We start from the raw sequence: 21,746 nt of genomic DNA, 5'->3' as shown, positions 1-21,746 counted from the left end.
TATCAATGGGATCAAATGGGCAGTTATGGCAGAAGGTGAGCTGAGAAGGGAAAAGACTGACGGCAGAGGTGAGTTAGGAAGGTTCTGGATAGCCCTGGCAAGGCAGTGGAGGAGAGGAGTGGAGTGCATTCAACACTTAGAAAACAGAAACAATTGAACTGGGGACTGGAGACGGTGAGGGAGTGACAAGAGAGCAGGAGTCAGGAGGAATCTGAGCTTCCGGCTTGAACAGTTGGGCTAAGAACGGCACCAGAGAAGAGAGAAAAATGGGAGCAAGGTAGATAGGACATCATGTGACGTGAGTGCACACCGTTGAGGGAACCACACAGGTCTTCAAGAAATAGTTCCTGAGACTCCTGGGTGGCTCAGTCGGTTGAGCATCTGACTCTCGATTTCAGCTGAGGTCATGATCCCAGGGTCATGGGATCAAACTCCATGTAGGGCTCTGTGCGGAGCATGCAGCCTGCTTAAGATTCTCTTGCTCGCTCGCTCTCTCTCTCCCTCTGCCTCCTCTCCCCTACTTGCAGACATTCTCGAAAATACATTTTTAAAAAATGAAAAAAAAAACAAACTAAGAACTATTCCCTGACCTCAGAGTCTTCAAACACTTTAGATGTACTGTCACCTACAAACCGAACTTCCAGGAACATTATTTCCTGCCTCAATCATCAATCTGCCTTCCTCTCTGTCACCAAATTTTTCCCTCTGTCCTGCCTCCAAGCTTCGTTTTTTTTCTCTGCCCATCCCGTGTACCTGTTTTGTAAAATCAGCCTTAGTGCCACATTTTGTTGCCTCCAAACTGAACACAAGCACGGCCAAAGCACCAAGGAGATGCCCCAGCTGTTTGTTGACTTGAACGACATAGAACTTAAAGATCCCAAAGAGAGAAAACTTGTCTGTAGTTTGTATACTGTCTAAAACTTTCTTGGCCTGATACCTGTTAAAGAAGTTTAGGAATACCAAAAAAATAGAAATGAAAATGAAAGCGGTGGTTTCTTCTGCTTAGGGGAGACCTGGCCCCTCTCCATGCTTAGTTTATTCATCTGACTACCATTGGATCCAGCATTCTAGGCAAGTTGGCAGCCCCACAGTGGTTTAAGAAGCTTTGTTAAAGGGGCACCTGGGTGGCTCAGTGAGTTGAGCATCAGACTTTGGCTCAGGTCATGATCTCGTGGTTCGTGAGTTCGAGCCCTGCACCAAACTCTCTGCTGTCAGCGCGGAGCCCACTTTGGATCCTCTGTCCCCCTCTCTCTGCCCCTCTCCCACTTGTGTGCTCTCCCCCTCTCTCCCCAAAATAAATAAACATTAAAAAAAAACTTTGTTAAGGATGAGGGGAGATGAGATGGCATCATTCTCCAGCTTCAGTCAGGGACCTCCAGAAAGGACAAGTAACAGTCAAACTTGGAGACCAGGGGAACGGGTGGGGGCAGCTTCCCTGAAAAGTGGCCAGGCAGGCTCAGCCATGACAGCAGGGCACATGACTCCTTCCTAAGTCACAGGAGGCTCCAACTGAGAGAGAGACTGTCTTTTCAGATGGTCCATTACTGGAGGATTACAATTAAAAAAAATTAACTAGCCCCCTTATGAGAGGGACCAGATTGAAGACAATATGCTGCTTTGTTTTCCTAGTTTTCTCCCGTTGCAAACAAGGCTCTAAAAATGCTATGCAGAACTAAGCCATGAATCATGCAGGAGAGTGCAGTGAAGTCCAGATGAAGGAGAGGCCGCTGTAGCAAGTTGCCAAACAGCCACAGCAAGGGTGCTCATTGGCAGGAGCTGAAGGGTAAAAAGACTTGTGGCAGGAGTGATAGAAGCATGAGGAAAGACGAGGAAAAGAAATCTGAGGACTGAGGAAACTGGGGTGGAGGCATCTGGTTGAAGGCCCAAGCAGAGGGGCCAAGAACTTCATTCTGTGAATTGAGAAGTAGCCCTGTGACAGGTCCCGGAACATGGTGGATTGGTGCCTGGAAGGGTGTGGAGAGCTTCTTGCAGTCATAGGTCAAGTCACTTTCTGTCACCCCCAGCCTTTCCTTCTGGCACCTAGATCATTAGAGTCATAGAGATGAGCAGTGATCTCAGTCTTCTGACTCAGCCATCACAAAAACAACACTGTAGGGTGCCCAGGCAGGCCATATAAGTGAGTGCGCTCAGCCAGGTACAGGAAAAACCATCTGGATCTCTCCATAGATGGAAACACGGACAAAGACAAGTATTTCTCTACCATCAGGAAATCTGCAGTGTGACAGGATGATAAAGGGCTACGTGCACTCAGTCTCAGTGTCAGAAGCTACTAGGGTGTGGTGGGAGAGGTGGCAAGCCAGATGGCTCATTCTAATGGTGGGGCCACACTTCCTAAAACCCACTGGCAATAAAGAAGACCGAGTGCCCTATGGCTGGCACAGATGACTTTCACAAGAAGCCACACTAATTTTGACATGATGTCTGCCAATGTTTAAATATTCAGATTTTTTAAAGACACAAAGTATTCAACCTGTATGTAGTCTATTTAAAATCTCTTATCTGCTCCAATATTCTCTCATTGTATAAATGAGGAAACTGAGGCCCACAGAGAAGTGAGGTCCTGCCCTCTGCTACACTGTGAGCTGGGGACAAGACTACACCTGGAGTTAGCCCCCCCCACCCCCCCGTCCAGGCCCCCCTCCACCTCCCATTGTTCTAGACTGCTTCTCTGGGAGCCTTATCCTCCCCTCCGAGAAGCTGTCCCAGCCTCTTCCACTGCTCCCTGGCTTTCAGCAGCATCCCTGCAGCACCCCACTTGGGAAGCACCCTGCCCACTGCACATATTTCACCTGCCAAAAGAAAATAAACCCAATACCTCATCCCTTCCTTTTGGACCTGTACTGCATTGACCTGGAGAGCCCCACCCCCACCCCCCGCCCAGGTATGTTCATATCCTAAACCCCAGAACCTGTGAATGCTACAAATGCTAGCTTTTTTGATCTTTGCAGATGTGGTTAAGTTAAAGCAGTTGAGATGAGGTCATTCTGGGTTATCCAGGTGGGCCCTAACCCAATGACCAGTGTCCTTACCAGGGGGAGGCAGAAGGAGATCACACAGACAAAAGAGGAGAAAAAAATGTGACCAAAGAGGCAGGGACTGGAGTGATGCGGCAAGAAATTAAAAAATGCCAGTAGCCACCAGAAGCTGGATGAGCCAAGAATGAATTTCCCCCACGTCCCGCAGAGAAGGATGGCCCTGCCAATACCTCGGCTTCGGGCTCTGGCCTCCGGAACTGTGAGAGAATAAACCGTGTTGTTTTAAACCACCTAGTCTATGGTAATATAGCAGTCCCAGGAAACCCATACAGGACCCTTCCTTCTACTGGGGAGTAGGCATTTCCCGCGAGACTAAAAGCAGTAATGACTACCATTTGCTGAATGCTTCAGCTATGTACCAGGTCCGCAGATTTTCCCAATCCTCACACCACTCTATCACATGACGTTTTCTCCTCTCCTGCCCTCTTTCCCACCTAGGATACAAACAGGGAAACCGAGGCACTCTGAAGTCACACGGCTCTAAAGCAGCAGTGCCAAGATCTGAAGCCCACGCTCCTCACTCTCACCACCTTACCCCTCTGGGACTCCCGAGAGTAAGCTCTTATAACGTAACAGTGAACTCCCATAGCTCCAGGGTGGAACCCAATGGTGGACATTTTCACCGTCGGAACAGATCAGTGCAGACTCTTTCTTTGGACAATGGCCAGGTTCCTTAGATTTAAGATGTTATATTAAATTTTGCCAATATCAAAGAAAGAGTTGTGCCTGCTGCATAGATCTGTGGGCAACGGCACATCACTTTCAGATGCAGGCATTGCTAGACTGTACCAGAAGATGAACCACCACGAGGAACATCCCTGACTGTTCACGCATTGATAATTTTGTTTCTTCAGACCTTCGGGAACAACCACCACACAAATGCATAGTCAGGAAACAATGACTTCACACTAATAGAGCACAGGCAAATCACAGGTTGACGAAAAATGGAATAGGTTTTACTAGAGAAAAAGGGAGGTACCTGGAACTGTATGATGTTTAAGTAACTAGAAATATTTTGAGGAGTTGATTTTAATCCAGAGGTTAAGACCTAACTATGGATTTTAAATAGTAATCTTGAGTACTTAGACAATTGAAGTCAATCTCTTTGGGCTTCAATTTGAAAATCTGTAAAATCTAAGGATAGAAATAATGTGTACATATCATATGGACCAGTATGTGGCACATATTTGATTCTCAATGAACAACAGATAATTAAATTATCATTATAGTTGTTGCTAATTGTCCTTGGCTCATCCCCTGTTTTATGATACAAAATTTTAACTCAAATATTCTGTAAGAGGATATCACAAAAATGATCCAATCACCAGTTTAATTTCTCTTTTTAGAATTATATAAAAAATTGTAATTCCATACCAGAAATAAGCACCCTTTCAAATTATTCTCTAAAATAACTTGTTGCAAGCATACATAAATTCACTCCACGTATAATATTCTTTCAATTGACTTAGAGATGTGAAGGCAGACTTGTTAGAGGAAAAAAAAAATCTATAAAGGCTATACTCATTCATCCACCAGATATTTATGGAGGAATGTCTCCAGAATCAATTGCCCTAAGAGCTAAAATCCTGTAGGATTATACACAGAAAACACAGTGGAGTTTGCTAATGAAAAAATTAAGTGTAAACTCAAAAGAGGGAGAATTCCTTTCCAATATGACGTGGAATTGTGGGAGATGGGAAATAAATAATAGCAAGGACAGCAAGGCATAAGGAGAAGCTCTAAGAAGGGGGTAGTCTTCTAGTGGAGTGTTAAAGGAAAAATCAGATTTTGACATGGGGGGGGCAATGGTTTTCTAGACAAAAAGATGAAGACTGAAAATTTCTACGTGCCTGTGGCAAGCAGCAAATGAGTGTTCTGATGGAACAAAGGAATGAATATTTGATTTAATATTGGAAAGATAGATAGTAGAGACCTCAAATATGGCCAGAGCATTTTGAACCTTACTTGTTAGATAGTGAATGTCCTTAACATCCTTAATAGAGGAGAGATATAATCAGAAATGGGGATTTTGTAACTTAGGTGTGTAGCCTGTGCTAGTGGGAATAGATACAGAGAGACTAGTTAGGAGGCTAGGTGATAATCTATGTGAGAGGAGAATGAATAATCAACTAGGGGCACGAGTGGGATGGGAAGGGAGTAAAGACAAAAAGGAGTCAGCCAAAGGACAATAAACTGTTTGGATGCGGTGGGGTGAGGCGGGGAGTTAAAGATGACTCAGAATTTTAGATCTAAATGCCTGAGAAAATCTCATAGTAATCTGAATAAGGAGCACAGAGCAAAGGGCAGACTTTTCTGGAAGAAATGATATGCTTAATTTGGGATGCATGCAGATGTCCACCATGCAAATGCAAAACAAAAATAAAAAACAAAATACCTTTAGTTTAGAAGAAAGTTTGGCTCTGGAGATTGAGAAGGGGAGAGTCCTTAGGGTGAATTGTTGATAATCTGGAGAAAGCTTCAGATGACTAAAGGAGAACATAAAGAGAAAGAAAAAAATGAGACAAGAATAGTCACTGGAGAACAGCATCTAATTTCATGGGGTTTGGAGTAAAATGGCATCCAGAGAAAGAACAATCTGAGAGGTAGGAGGAAAATAAAATTGGTCCCATGTCTCTAGAGTGTTTGACAGTCAAGAAGGTACAGATACTTTAGAGACTAAGATCTTGGAGAAAGCTGTGCTTTTTGCCAATGCTGGTTGTCTGGAATGCGCACCTTGCCCCCACCCGTCTCCATGTAGCCAATTCCAATTTATCCATGAGGCTCACTATAAATGCCGCCTCCTCTGTGAAGTCATCCTAGGCCATTTCCTAAGAAAAGATAGTTCTGTTCTCCCTCTGCTGTAGGCATTCTCACTTTACACTACCACTGCTTTTAGTCACGTGGTCACATGGTAGACATTCTTTAAGTGGGTGCCAGGGCTAGTACTGAAGGCATAAGAGAAGGGCCTAGTTTTGCTCAGCAGGAATGATACTTTTCTTCTAAGGCAGACCGGAAGGAAAGACCTCTTGGCTCAGTACCTAGGACCTACAGGTTTCCCAATGACTTCAAAATTATTTGAGATCCCAAAAATAAAAACAAAACAAAAAAACACCTCCAAAATTTGAAAACAAATGTGAAAGGCAAAAATAAATGTTTAAATATCTATAAAAGTTGTTATCTCAAATGTTCAGCCATAAGTCTTCTATAATCACAAACAAATGTGATTTAATGTGGTATTTGGGTGCATTAAATACATGCATAATATACAAACAGGCTTAATATGGTTTGAGGTGATGCATCCAACAGTATGCCCAGAACCCAGGAAGACGTCAGACCATCCTGAGAGAAGCCCTTTGGAGGAATTTTGAAGTAGAAATGAGGGAAGAAACAACACATATTTTACAAGTCTTCTATGTTGGCCACTTTATTTCACATACATCACTAAAATAAAGGCATGAGGTTCTGGTAAAGACAGAGAAAACAATCCTCTAAAAATGTTCTATCCCTCGAGCCTGGTTATTACCTTCGACGCATCCTTGTAACACCTGTAGCAGTGACTGACATGGAGGCAGGTCTACCTTGACCTTTAGGAATGGAGCCCATTCATCAAGTGCCCTAGCAATCTAGTGATCTCAGTCCAAACCCCACAAATAACCGTCTAATTGTTATAAAAATGTTTAAATTATTAATAAACACATATAGGAAAGCAAGCTCTCAACATCCCACAAAGAATAATTATGATGGTTTTAGAAACAAGCTATGACTTGCCAGAAAACTTGCTAGGCAACTTCCAGTCCATAGCAAATCTATATACTTAGTTTTGTTATCTTTATAAAGTATATTAACAAAATAATAGCAATAAGGCTCTGAAAAGATGTAATTCCTATATGAAGCCCTAAGAGGCTTTTTATGGAGTGAAGCAATCAGAGGAAGGTAAGCAGTGGCTTTTCCCTTAAAAAAATTTCAGTGGAGTTTTTTTTATTAATTTCAGATTTAAAAATTATTAAAAATGAGACTACATGTACAAAATATAATCTCATTTATGAAAATGACAGCCTAAAATCCTATTTCAAACCCAATTTTCAATACATGGAAGTTGTTCCTGAGCATCTGAGTCATATTAGGATATTCTTGTTAAAATTACCATAGTCTGTGGAGAAAATTAACTTTCTGAAGTATCCCATAGGTGCCAAAGTTATAAGCTTTTTTAAAATTAACATTCAGTTTTCTGAAATATATTGCTGGGTCTTCCTAGGACTGTGGCTTTAAATAAAATAGGCATCACATGTATTAAATGTATACAAATTTGAACTGTACACAGTTTTCAATACAACTATGGTACAATAATTTTATCTTAATGTATCCAACATTATATCAATCTTTTTACATATGCATCTTTCTCTCTGGTTATTTAAAATGAAATGGCTCACAGGTGTTTTATTAATGTGTCTCTGAGAAAAGAAAGGCAGTTCTTTTCTGCCACATTATTTTCAAATTTTCATCATGAAATCGCATCTATGAAAAGTAGCCATGGAGGTGGGGAGGGGTGAATGTTACGAGAAACCAAAGTGAAGAGGCAAAAAAAAAGTCAGAACCCAATGATCATTTCGAGGGGCAGATACAAGGCCAGGCTAAATTTTTTGAGTAATCAAGCATAATCTTAACCTCTTATGTGTTGTTCTGGATATAAAGATGTGGCTTGGAATTATCTCCCTTCCCTGAAACCACACCAGAGCATCAAGAATATATGTCAGCTTCCTCTAACTGCTGTGGAGTTGGCAAAGAGGCAGGAATCATGTGGAGTGACAGGGAGAGTCAGCCTGGCAGGTCCTAATTGCCCTATTTGCTCTTTAATGGTTCTCTCTGCTGACTTCCGTTTTGTAGAACTTCTGTTAATGATCAACAGGCTATATGTACAAGGTACTTACTGTGCATTTAAAACTTTTTAGACTACTTATAGCCACTTGCACATTTGGGAAGAATTCCATTTGCAGAGACCAAGCTATTACATTAGTTGAGCGAATATACATTTTAAGGAATGCATGTTAATGAGACCAAGTGAAATCTGGTCATTTGAACAACTGACCAGGCATGCAAATGCTCGGGCTCTGTGTACAAAAGGAAGTTCAGGATTGGGTTGTTGATTTGCATAATCGAAACAATTCCCTTTGTCCTTTTCTTCACTCTGACCATAAAACTTGCCAGACCATGGAGGAGGGTCTGCGTGTCAATCAGAATGATGACACACTGGAAGCCTTCTTCTGCCCCAGATTTCAGGTAATCTGGTTACCTGCTCTGTAGTGGGAAGAGAGTGCCTGGTATGTTAGACCAATTGAAAATGTTCTCCTGTGTTCAGATCAGGGAAAGAGAGAGAGTCAGAGTCATCACTTGCCACAGTCCTGAATTCTGGAATATGCTGGCTTAGTTCAGAGAAAGGGTACAGAAGGGAGATAAAAAGAGTGGACGGGGTGGGAATTAGGAGAACAGGTTTTCAATCTAGGCCTTGTGGCTCCTTAGTTGCATAACACTGATCAATCATGTCCCCTCTCCAGCCCTCAAAAGACCCCAGGTAGAATGACCAGGGGAGCTAGGGTGAGGCCTAGGGAAGAAATCTGGGTCGGATGGTAAAACGACTTCTGGAAGCTCAAAGGTGACCAAGCTCATCAGAGCAGGTTTGGGAAACCATGCTCAGGTTGGATGGAACACATGAAAAGACCATCTTTATATGACAAAATAAATGGCCGTTTTATATGGCTAAATTCAGCTATAAGGTGTCTATTTTGCTGGAGTGTCCTAACTAGGTATCCTCCTCAGTAAAAGCGTCTGGTGGGAGTGGCTGTTTGGAGAGGTCTTACAGGTACTGATGCCAATCCCTTTCAAAACATTCAATTACCTCCTCAAATGTTGGCTTTAAAGAGCAAGTTTACAGGTAAAAACAAAACAGGTATATCATTTGACACTTAAGAACTGCTTCAAAATATTTAATCTGATTGAGTCCTTACAGTCCTATCAGGAAATAAACCTTATCATATCTTGGCTCCCACCCTGTGGCACCACCCTATTTATTCCCCATGCATGGTCCATTCTTTTTCTAACTTCCTAATTGGCTTTTCTGTGTTGACTACTTGTTCAAGGGTATTTCTCAAGGTTCAAGCCTCATTTTTTCCTCTTTTCTACTCCAGAGACGTCATTCTTTTTTTTTTAATTTTAAAGAAATAGCGCACATGAGTGTGAGTGGGGGAGGGGCAGAAGGTGAGAGAGAGAGATGGGGGGGAGAGAGAGAGAGAGAGAGGGAGTGCACCTCAAGCAGGCTCCATGCTCAGCACTGAGCCTGACATGGGGCTTGATTCCATGAGCTGGGATTGAAAGAGCGGACCTAGACCGGCCGACTCCATTTTGTTCTGTGTCCTCCATCTTGAGTGACTATGTCCCCGACATAGCCCCCTTTCCGGAAAAACCTCAGAAAGAAATTCCCGCTCAAACCTCAGACCATGCCTCCTCCCCTTGAATAACTTCCCGCTCACCCTTCAAACTTCCCGTTCAACCCATGCCCGGCAACCTGCGCAACGGGACTCTGATCCTTCTTCAGCCAATCGGCTAAGGCCACGACCATCACCCCCCCAACTCCCCCTAGACCCCTATAAAAACTTTGTGCTTTTGAAACACGCTCTCTCTCTCCTGCATCTCACCGCTGCCTTGGTGCAGGTAGGGGATTGAGCTCAAGCTAGCTCAAATAAATAGGCTCTTTGCTTTTGCATCGGACTCGGCTCCCTGGTGACCTTTGGGGATCACGAATTCTGGGCATAACAGGATCATGACTTGAGCCAAAATCAAGAGTGGGGCACTCAACCGACTGAGTCACCCAGGTGCCCCATCATTCATTTTCACATGACCTTCACATTTTTATCTCCTACCTGGACCTTTTCCCTAAAATCTATTTCTACCATTCAAACTGCCCACCAGACACTTAGTACTTAATTTTCCAGCATTGTCTCCAACTCAACAACTTTCTAGCTAATTCATCATTATCTTATCCCTCTTCCCTTCATCCCTTGTGGCTCCTCCTTCTGACTTTCCACTTCTGTTAATAACATCATCATTCTCCCACTTACCTAAGTGCAATGTTTCCATCATCTTGACCTCTTTCTCTCTTGTCCTCCACATTTCATCAGTTATCAAGGCCTTCTGATTATTGTTTCATAATTTCCCTCCGCCATTGGTGTCATGGAATGGAGGCAGGAACTGGATAATTCACCCATTATTACCTGAAGACACTGTTACCTCACTAGCCTAAGGAACACTCAGGTAATTTCCTCCATGTTCCATGGCATTTGGAACCATCCATGGTTTTCATCTGATGATCTTGAATTCTTTCCCCTTTGAGTGCTAAGAATTCAAGATCATCAGATGAAAACCAAGCAAACAAAGCTTCCCTGAGGGTGTGTGGCTTATGATTGCTAGGTTGGGGAACTGAGGTAGAAAGGGGCTTTTGTACAGATTACTTAGAGGATCCAAACTTTAAATCTGCAATACTAAATAAATGGAAAACCAAGGAATTTCAAGGAAGAGTAGAAAACTCTACAGAAGAAGATAGATTTGGCCCTGAGATCCCAATTTGCTGCAATTTCAAATATTATTTTAGCCCTCAGGACAAAGAAAGTGATACATTGTAAGTGTCAAAAAAAAAAAAAAACCACAAAACTACACCATTTTCTTTTCTATTTCTTCTTTCTGAGCAGAGGTATAGGTACAATTTACTGCTTCAGACTGGGCTGATGGGGAAAATAAAGTAAAATTTTACATAAGTAATCTCAGTTAATTAGATGACTGGGGACATAGTACAAATATGACCATGGACACAATGGAGAAAAAGTGGGCACCATGTAGATGCTTAACACCTTTAGGTTTCAGTAATTTGTTGTAAAATTATTACAATAATCAAGTATGCCTACAGTGCATGTAAAGATTATAAGGAGAGACTAAATAGGTAGACAAAAGGACTAAGCATATTGACGTGTACATTAGAGAAAGCAATGATGTGTAAGTTATCATAACCATGTATGCCCAAGCAACGATTACTGCCTTCATACCCTGGCATGTTATTTACAAAGAGACAATAAAGCACAGAGGTTCAAAGAAGAAAAATTCATTCTGGACAGATTTGGATTTGAGTGTTTTCTTCTGCAAATTACCATGTTACTTAATTTTTAGACTTTAATTTCTTTATTTCTATAAAATGGGAATTAATTATGATGTCTACTTCACAGGCTGTGAGGATTTAATGAAATGATGCATGGAAAGCACTTAGTTTTAGTAAACTTTAGTAAGAAAGAGAACAATTACTCAGAGTTTTTATTACCATTAGCATTCTGTTTTCATGTAAATATGCATCAAGAAATCAAGTCAAGCTGTGGACAGTGCTGTTGCTTTAGGCAAATCCTTGTACTTCTTAATCTAGAATCATGGATACATAAGTGGAATATAGGTAGATGCTGGTGCATGTTGCTTGGTGAATTGGTAATAGTCTTAGGAGATGAGTTTAGAGCTCTTTTGTCCTTAAGCACAATAATTTAGTGTGCTTGAACATCCTACAACACATTTTAGCAAATTATCATCCATTTTGGCATATTACCCTGCCGAGTGCTTTAATGAAAGCATGATGTTTGTCAGCTCTAAACCTTAGTGTGAGTCTCCTTTGAGCCAGAGAGCCATGGTTGGTATCTAGGCAGAGGCAGATCTCCCTAACATCTTCTATATGAATGGCACAGTGGTTCCCAAGGAGAAGAGAGGAAGATGAATATCTCAACACAACCTACTTGAATTGTTACAGAAGCAGTTCAAAGGGCACCCCAAAGGGAAACAGGTATTCCAGGAGGGAGGGAGGGAAGGAGGAAGGGAGGGAGAGAGAGAGAGAGAAAGAAAGAAGGAAGAAGAAGAAAGAGAGGAGAGAGAGAGAGAGAGAAGGAAAGGGGGAGAGGAGGGCATTCTATGTTTCCTTCTAGTGAGATGGAAGGAATGGAAGATTCTCTTCTCAGGGACAGCATTATGACATCAAAATATTAATCATCCGACACTGTACACAAGGTGTTGGAGGGGAGAGCATGAAACCTTAGTCTTTCACAAGGAATAGGCTTAAAAAAGTTTCAAGGATTTTTTTGCAAATTATAAATACACTTATTATTATTTATTGCAGAGATCAGCCTTCATTAAAGTTAAATGCACAGTTAATGGGCTACTTTGTGCTTTATCTTTTGCACCCTCATTAAAGTTGAGGGTAGGCACATGCATTCCCTTAAGTATGCTAGAAGGCAAAATGGTTTCAGTTTTTTTGTATTGTTGCTTCTGTTGTTTCATTAGTAGCCAATTAATTGTTCCTAATGAATTATCAAAGGCACTAACAATATCTGGGTTCTTCTTTTCCACTAACTAGCTCAACTATAGAAAACTTAGTATTTTCTGGGAAGTTTTTTTTTTTTTAACCCATTTCTTCTAACTCTATTGAACTCAAAGGGATTCCTCCCACACTCCAAGAACAGCTAGAAGAAGGAGGGAGGAGAAGGTCAGAAGAGCACAGGGGTGGTAACAGCTCTCCTGAGCCTCAACCCAATGCCAGAGAAGGAGCTCCAGTAAGTAAATCAAGTCAACACCACCCCTCCCATTCCTCTGCCCTTTTATATGCAACTGTTAAATTAGCTTTAAGTTCCCTGAGGGTAGGAATGAGGTCTACTTTCCAACTGTGTTCAGGATCTAGCACCTTACTTCATGTTAAATAACAACAATGCATTTTAATTGGCCTACTTTCAGAGCACCAGATCAAATTATTCTAATTAATTGGTTGATCTCATATTTCACTTATATTGTCAGGTTATTATTTTTCCCTTTAGGGCTCAAGACACCACTGACAGTTCAAATACTTCTTCATTAATTACCATGTCTTAGATTCCATATAATCTTATAATTATTTTGATATCACATTTATTGGGGACCAACATGTATTAGGAGCGATTAAGAACAGAGAATTAGTTTCAACTTTTCCCACCTATATGCACACCGAGTTGATGCTCAAAATCTGATAGAAGGTATACTTGGCTTGGCAGATGAGAGGCCTCAATTAGGTTTAATTGGGCAGACATGAAATCAGTTTCGAGAAAGTGATCGATAAACATTTTATAACGTTGGATCAAGTTTCTTTTTCAGCAGCTAAACATTTCTTGTTGACTGGCTCATCTTTTCTTCCTTGGGTTGCTGTGATACCCAGCTGAGCCAAGCCCTACACTATAAGGGGGAACTAGGCAAACCAGTAGTTTTCAAGAGAAAGGGAGGCAGGAGAGAAAAGGGTTTGAAAATCAGCACAAGACCTTTACAGGGTTAAAGGACTCTGTGTGTTTAGTCTGGAGAGCGGATGTGAATATTTAAGCCATGTGAATATTTAAATGAACTTCCATGGACAGGAAATGGGTTAATTGCATATAACAGAACAAAGTCAATGGGTTGGTGTGGCAGAGAAAGAAACTTTTGCACAATAGAAGAAAAACTAAACAAACTTTGGAATCATATATACACTGGGTACCCTAATACAGATAGTACCTTGTCACTCTTAAAAAGATACTAAAAAAGCTAGATTTTTTTAATTCAAAAATAATTATGAATGCCTAATACACGAGACACGTTTATAAATAGACATGAATGGAGGTGGTGCACTTGGATGGCTCAGTTGGCTAAGTGTTGGGCTCTTGATTTTGGCTCAGGTCATGATCTCACCCATTGTGGGTTCAAGCCCCACTTCAGCCTCTGAACTGTCAGTGTGGAGCCTGCTTGGGATTCTCTCTTTCCCCCCTCTCTCTCTCTCTGCCCCTTGCCTGCCTCTTTCTCTCTCTCTCTCTCTCTCTCTCTCTCTCTCACACACACACACACACACACACACACAAAAGTAATAAACTTAAAAAAACAGATATGAACAAATCAAACTACAGGCTGCCAAGGAGCTTGGATTTTAGTGTGTGTTGTGGTGTGTGCGACGGGGGGTGGGCAGTTTGAGGACAGTACACAACATAAGCAGTCAAAGCACTTTTCCTCAGATAGAGGTATATGTTATGCCAGGAGGTCAGGGGAGTAAGGTCAGAGAGCCTGTGCAGGTCTAAGCATGTCAGTGATTTATGGAACGGGGTAGAGTTGGGATTTTAAACTAAGTGCAAAGAGGAACTTTGGAGGGTTTTAAGCAGAGAAGACACGATTTGAATTCCGTTTCTGAAAGACCACTCTGCCAGTTGTGTGGAGAAGGAATTAAGGAGGAGGAGAAGAATGGAAGCAGGGGCACCTGCGAGGAGACCACTGGTTGTGACAGGTGAGACGTGGTGGACAGATCTGGGGTAAGCTCGGGCAGCAGAGGTGCTGCTAGACAAGAAGGAACAGATGAGAGAACGGCGGGAGGGTGGCTCCCACCTCCAAGGAATGCTTGAACCAGGAATTCGGGTTTTAAGTGGGAGGTTGGAGATAAAGGTCTCTGAAGGCCCCTTCAACCCTGAAGTTGTGTAATGTTGTGGTAAATTTCAGGTGTGGCCACTCTAGATCCTCCATTTAATCTTTCTGCTAATGCAGGAGCACTTGGCGAGCACCGGCATTGATGTGGGGACGAGAGAGGGCACGGCGTCTCTGAAGGCAGAGACGTCCTACTGCTTTCCTCACTCCTGTACTTCCAGTGCCTGTGACTGTGCCTGGCGAATAACTAGTCTTTGGTGAGCGAACGAATAAAAAGGTGAGAAGTGTATACATTGTTTACACCTGTAGTTGGCATTCAAACTAATTCATTCCTGGGGCGCCTGGGGGGCTCAGTCGGTTGGGCGTCCGACTTCGGCTCAGGTCATGATCTCGCGGTGCGTGAGTTCGAGCCTCGTGTCGGGCTCTGGGCTGATGGCTCAGAGCCTGGAGCCTGCTTCCGATTCTGTGTCTCCCTCTCTCTCTGACCCTCCCCTGCTCATGCTCTGTCTCTCTCTGTCTCAAAAATAAATAAATGTTAAAAAAAAATTAAAAAAAAAACCTAATTCATTCCTATTCAATCCACCTTGCTCTTACTGCGATGTAAGAGTTGTACTTGGCATCAACATAAAGAATAAATAGCTGCTTACTTACGTGTGCAGGTTTTCGAAGAATAGCAGTTAAGGTGGGTCAGAATGCTCTCCTCTCTCAAACTCATGGGTCTTGAACTTGTCTTTTCTTGTACACATATGCCACGTCTTCCAAATGAAGAAATGCTATAAAAACAGAAACAAATAACAAGCTGACATTCAGCAAAACCACTTGAATAGTGTTTGTGCTTGAAGGACATGTGTGCTATATGGACACTAGGGAAGGTTTTCGCCAAATTGTACTGTTAGCCATAGAGCCCAGCTCTGAGCAGGCCCTCAGTAAATGTCAGTGGATTCCCAAAGTCTAAGTTCATTGAGGGCGAGAACATGTATCAAGTGTGGTTCTTCAGTCTACCTGGAAGAGATTCAGCTCTGCTTAGGAAGTCCCCTGTTCTTATGATTCTCATTGGAATTAGACTATCACATCAAAATCTCCACATACCTGCCTTCAAATCACTCTAGATAAATTGCTTCCTGGCTTTTTGTTTTTGTCTTCATTCAATGTATAACTACCTGGTAGGTTCTAAAGACCCAACAGTGACCCCTCTAGGGGTTTTCTCTGCCTGCTCTTCCCTTTCCCTCCTATCACTCTTTGGACTGTTTCCTTTGTTTTACCTAATTCACAGAGTTGATTGCCCCTCTTGTATCATGAGGCAGAGGGAAAAACAATGATGAGGACCCAACACTAACTGGAACCTGCAACAAACAGAAGTTGTTGCCAAGGCAACCCAACCAGAGATTCCTGCATCCAGCCATCACAGGGTGGGGGGGAGTTTGGGATGAGATCACTTGAGGGGCAGGGGGACCTTTCAGGAAAAAAGCTGACCTGATAAAGGAACCAAGCAGTTGTCATTCTAAGTGATGTCTTTTTCCTTTTTCCCTTTCTCAATAAAGAGAAGAACTTGCAAAAGCCTTGAAAGATAAGCAGGCTGAGTAAACTAGGTGGGATTTCAAAGGCTCCTGTTCAATTAATCTAACTGCAGCTAGATCAGAACAGTTGTGCTCCTGGGTACAAGCAGAGGGGAGACATTAGGGCAAGGAAACAGAAGGAAAGGGGACAAGGCATTAAACACACTTCTGAACCACTGTGTACGCTATAATAGGAGTGATCGCCTTTATTTATACAATGCCTTTTGTCCAGGATCCTGCGAGCACAGCACAGACATTACCTCCCTGGGCTTCCAAACACCTCTGTGAGCTGAGGATCAAGGACAGGGATTATTTTACAGATGGGAAAACTGGCACTCAAAAACTGCATATGTGCCAAGACCCCTTCACAAGATAGCGGCACAGCCAGAAACAGGATGCAGGTAAAAATAACGACAATCATTTTTTTTAATTGCTTCTTAACATCGTCCCTGCTGGATCGAGATCTATTTCACAAAATTGACTTTAAAGGGCCAAAGTCTCTTCCCTCCCTATCCTGGTGAGGCTGCATGCTCAGAATGTAGTTGTTTAAGCCCCTGACACATGGACTGAAGGGGGTCCCCGATGGGCTTGTGGACCCCAGTCATCACATTAAAATGCTCCTGGACAGCGCTGCAACCACACTAGACCTCGTTCTCCTGCCCTTTTAGGGGATTCATTTTGGCACCTTTCTGCCCTGTGCATTCTCAAATGGGGAATCTTCATCAATCAAACAAATGTTTATTGATTGCCTACCATGTTCAGCCCTGGTGCTATGAATGAATAGCAAATGTTACCTATAGTACTTACCTGCAAAAACGATCGTGTATACCACAGAGCCTTCTACAGAAGATGGAAGGGAAACACAGAGGAAACAAGGAATAAAGGAACAGAAAATGAACTGTTAAGATACCACAGACCAAATGGTGGTAGCAGGTGTGGCATGATTCTGAGAAAAGCATAGTATGGTGACCTGAAGTCAGAGGAGGCTTGACCAAGGAAGGCCTCTGGAGCCACTTGCTAGAGATTTGGTCTGTGAGCGGAAGGAGGTGGTGCCTCTATGAAACAGACCTCCACACACACCCTCTACACGTGCTCCACAGATAAGGACCTAGCATGCTATATTGTGAATATTTTTTTACTTACCCTGGCAACCTAACTCCTTCCTTGGACTGGGTCCTCCTGAGCAGAGACCGTGCTCTATTCTTCTCTGTATCCCGGTGCTTAGCTCTGTGCCTGGCACATAGTAGGTGATCCGTAAACCTATGATAAGTGAGTAGATGGGTGAATCAGTGAATCAAAAATGTCCTGATGACAACAGCAACAACAATGATATCTAATGCTAGTTTTCATGCAGCAAGAATTCACAGCTAATGTTAAATAAATAAATGATAATTCTAAGTTCCCACAGAGTACAGTAGGCTGTGATTTGGGAGGCCGTTGGATCTTGGCTCAGCCACTTACTATCCTTATGGCCTTAGGACAAGGCTCCAGATCTCTGTTTCTTCACTTATAAAATATGAATGAAATAATTATATTTACCTCACTGGCTGTGGTAAGGTTGAAATTAAATAATGCATGCAAAAATGCTTTGTAAAGTGTAAATCAGCATACGAGTCCCAGTCATTATTGCCATCAATAGCGTAATTTAGCATACCATTAATTTATGTCACCCATTACATACATTTCCCACCAAAGTACTATTGTAAATCATAGGCCTTTTAAGGCTGAAATGTCCTAATCTGAAGATAAATAAGGCAAAGTTGACATAAAATAATTTCTCCCAAGGTCCAACAGGCAGGACTAGAGCTAGTCTAGTCTAGCAGACTCCTGACCTGTGCTCCCTCCACAAAGCAGCTCTGAGAAGCCCCCCTGAGCAGATTAGTCTCATAAAGACGGAAACTAAGTGGCTGCCTTTCTCCCTTCTTTGTTCTCATCATTCAGTGTCACCACATCAAAACAGAACTGGACACATTCCTGCAGTCACTTCTCGTCTCTACCCTCACTGAAGGCCAGATGCTACATCTCCTTCCTGAAGCTGTGGCAACGCGTGGCCAGCCTCCCAGCTCCAGTCCTACTCCCCACCTCCCATCTGGGCTCTGATGTTAAGTCATCTTTCTCAAGCACCATGTGAGCCCATCTCAGACACTTCAAAAGCCTCCGGTTGCTTCTTTTCCTAAAAGCCCCCTTCATGAGGTTTGAACCTCTTATCACAGCCCTTCCCACTCTCACAGAGCCTCTTGGTTGGAGGCTGGGATGACTTCCATTATCACTATCTACCAAGCCCCCACTAGATCCTCGGTACAAATTTATTAAACTAGAAGAATCATAACAAACCCTATGACATAACCACCCTCCCAGATTCCCCTCTCAGTTGTGACACACAAGCTCACAAATCCCTAGCCAAGCCTTCCTTCCATGCACAGATTCCATGGAACAGATTCCATGACACTTGAGGGAAGCAGCTCCTCCAGGAGGGTGCTCATTCATGATATTAACCTTCTTCTCCCTTCTTATCCATCAGCAGCTGTCCCTTGTTCACGGTCCCCACCCACTTTTCCTTACCCAGTCAGCAGGAATCCCCTCACCTACCAACCCCACACACATACTCCCACTACCCCTTTGTACTTTGCACAATATACTTGCCATTATCCCCACACAACCACCCGCTCTGGTCTCCTTCAGCAAACCAGGCTCTTTTCCCATTTAGAACTGTGCCCAGGAGGAGGGGCCCTGCCAGATACCCTCACCGTATCTTCTTCCACGTGGTCTCTTTCAAAATGGGATTCTCTTCAGCAGCAGCCAATTAGTACAGAATGTCTGTTGTAGACAGCTCTTAGCATTAAGTGCCAAGAAAGCTACATGGTGTGTGTTTTAGTCTCTGCCTTTGGGGACCTTATGATATAGCTGGTGATACAAGAAATATGCAGAAAATAGTTACGTGGCTTCCAAGGTCCTTACATCTGCAGGCATTTCTCTCCCCCCCCCTTCCATGTGATTTATTTATTCGGCTTGAGCCAGCTGCCAACTGGTTATTTTCATGTCTGTGTCCTTTTTGCACTGTGCTTGTTTGTGAAGGTTTCTCTGAGTGTGTCACTTATGCTCAGAGGTATTTCTGTACATATTTTTTTTATGTATGCCCAAGCCCTCCAAGAACATAAGCTGGAGGGAGGGTTGTGGTAATTAGGTCCTTTCTATCACACCACAGACTGCTACATGCAGTGGCTTTCAGGAAATACTAGTGACAGAGGCTGGCTGAAAGAGGTCATCTGGCTCAGTTGTTACTGTCACACACACACACACACACACACACACACACACACACAGATTTGGAACTAGACTCAGTTAGAATCACAGTGCTACCTCTTCCAGAGGAATGTTAATCAACCCACATCACCTTCCTAGTGATCAAGGGACTCTCTAACTTAACATGACACCAGATGAGAAGTGACTAAGTATGCAACCAGATGCCTAGGGTCACAAAAATTGCCAGATCACTCATACTGCACTGGCAACACAATTTTACCAAGTACCTCAGGGAATCACTTTCTCCATTCCCTTCTAAATTCAAAATATGCTGTTTCTTCTATGCTTTCCTCATGTAACATATGCTACCTTTTCCTGTTGATTCATTCATTCATTTGCAAATACTTGTTGAGCATCTCTCTATGCTGGTAATAAAACAGTGTGCCAATCAGTCTCTGCTCTTAAAGAGCTTACTGTCTAGTGACAAAACAAGCAGAAATGTAGGAAATCACAGAGTGATAAAGGTCAGAGAAGGCTTTCGTGAATATCGATAAGAGAATTACCTAACTCAGAAAAGGCAGATTTCCTCAAGAAAGTAACCTGGAAGTTTGACCTATGGATGAGTAGGTCTCAGGCAAGATGTAGGAGGAAGGAGGGAAGTGTCTACAGATGTGAACACCTTGTAAGCCACATAACTATTTTAGGCGTATTTCTTTGTATCACCAACTAAATCATAAGGCCCCTGAATATGGATTAAAACTTATATACCATGTCACTTCCTTGGCATCCAAAACTAAGACCTGTCTATAGCAGTCATTCAATACCTACTAGCTGTGGCTTTAGAAAACCCTATTTTGATGTACTGGAGCTCTCCAATTCTGAGGAAAAGCACTAGCCCTCAAGTGAGGTATCTCACCAGCCCATGTGGCTTAGTTGACAAAAAGGTGGTTGTAACATGCATCTGATGGGGAGTACTGTCATCCTTTCTTCCTCAGAGAGTTTAGAAAAAATGAGACTCCCCCACACCCCAGTCTTCTTCTGTCATGAGGTGGTGAGAGCTGGGAAGTCTAGAAATATTGGCAAGTAAGAGGAGCCATGGTTGAAGATTTTCTGGAGAGCCTCTGTTGTCCGGTCACTTAGAAACCTTGTTCAGAATCACCCCTGCTATGGACTTCTTGTTCTCATGATGCGGGAAACAAGGTAGGGTGGGGTGTTCACATTCAGGTAGGCACCTCCTCTGTGATCACCCCTGATGCGGGCAAACAGCCCAGTGAGGAGTAAAGAGATGTCAGGAAGGTATCAGAATCCCACCCTTTTTCTCCCCACTCAGCCCTACCTGGCTCTTTACCAAGTCGGGCCGGAAACACTGCCCGGGAGATGAGACTCCCAACCACCCAGGGCAAAGCATTCAGATGATTTACTCACATGCCGATGACACAAACCTTGGAGAACATAGATTTTAAAACGCATGACTTTTCTGAAAATGCCTGGATAGTGTGAGCTACAAATAACTAATACTCAGCAAGTAAAACATGCTATCTGAACAGTAGGATTTTGGCTCTTAGGAGATTCTACCCATTAGTCTCCCAAGGCAAGATTCTTTGCAAAGTCATCTTCAGCTAAACTAGGAAATCTATTGAGAGAAATAGGAAAGATATATATATATATATATATATATATATATATATATATAGAGAGAGAGAGAGAGAGAGAGAGAGAGAGAGAGAGAGAGCGAGCGCGCCTCCTGGCAAGAGGCAGGAGTAGGACAGCCTTCTTGTCTCCCTTTCAGGAATGTGGGCTCTTGATACTGTGCTTACCACGGGGCTGGTATGTCACAGAATCATTACAGAACATGGCAAACCATGAGATGAGAATTAAAACAAAAACCAAACCAAAACAAAAAAGGACAACGAAAAAAAAGGGAGAAAAGAGAGCAAAGGGCATTTAGAAAACAGATAAAATACAGACTAGAAAATAAAAGACCAGAAACTTTAAAATGAGTTAGAGACAAGTGAAAGCAGTAAGACAAAGGAAAGAGTTAAACGTTAGGCTAAAGATTTCACATGATTAAGAGTTGAAAAATAAGGCCAGGCAAACCGGTGAGAAAACAAAGGGAAGCTCAGAGCTATCAAGGTGAGAGATTAAAATGTGGAAGTTAAAAGATGCAAGGTTATGATAAAACTAAAATCCAAAGATAAGTTTAGAGCTGGGGGAAGTGGGGCTAGGAATAGAAAGAACAAGGGTAGGGGGTGGGAAGGAGAGGGCAGAGACAGAGAGAGAGCAGAGGAGAGAAGAAAGGCGGGCACTGGGGGAGGAAGATAAGAGGACAGGCCCTCAGCTTCTGCTGCACAGTGGAGACAATGTGTCCAGGCTTTCTTCCTTGGCCTCTTTTCCCAGAGGAAAAGCTCTGCTC

General features: G+C 42.8%; 1 long non-coding RNA gene across 1 annotated transcript; it reads left to right on the top strand.

Moving 5' to 3' along the window:
- Window positions 1-10,432: 10,432 nt before the first annotated feature.
- On the top strand, window positions 10,433-18,744 carry LOC109253126 (uncharacterized). Its single transcript, XR_002074246.2, has 6 exons — window positions 10,433-10,495; window positions 12,567-12,682; window positions 14,311-14,400; window positions 14,655-14,791; window positions 16,323-16,491; window positions 18,032-18,744. It is a non-coding gene; the product is annotated as an uncharacterized LOC109253126 (long non-coding RNA).
- The last annotated feature ends 3,002 nt before the right edge of the window (window positions 18,745-21,746 follow it).

This window comes from Panthera pardus, unplaced genomic scaffold (assembly GCF_024362965.1).
Source record: "Panthera pardus isolate Hobbes unplaced genomic scaffold, ASM2436296v1 HiC_scaffold_21, whole genome shotgun sequence".
Taxonomy (NCBI): domain Eukaryota; kingdom Metazoa; phylum Chordata; class Mammalia; order Carnivora; family Felidae; genus Panthera; species Panthera pardus.
This window is presented reverse-complemented; position numbering and strand designations above follow the sequence as displayed.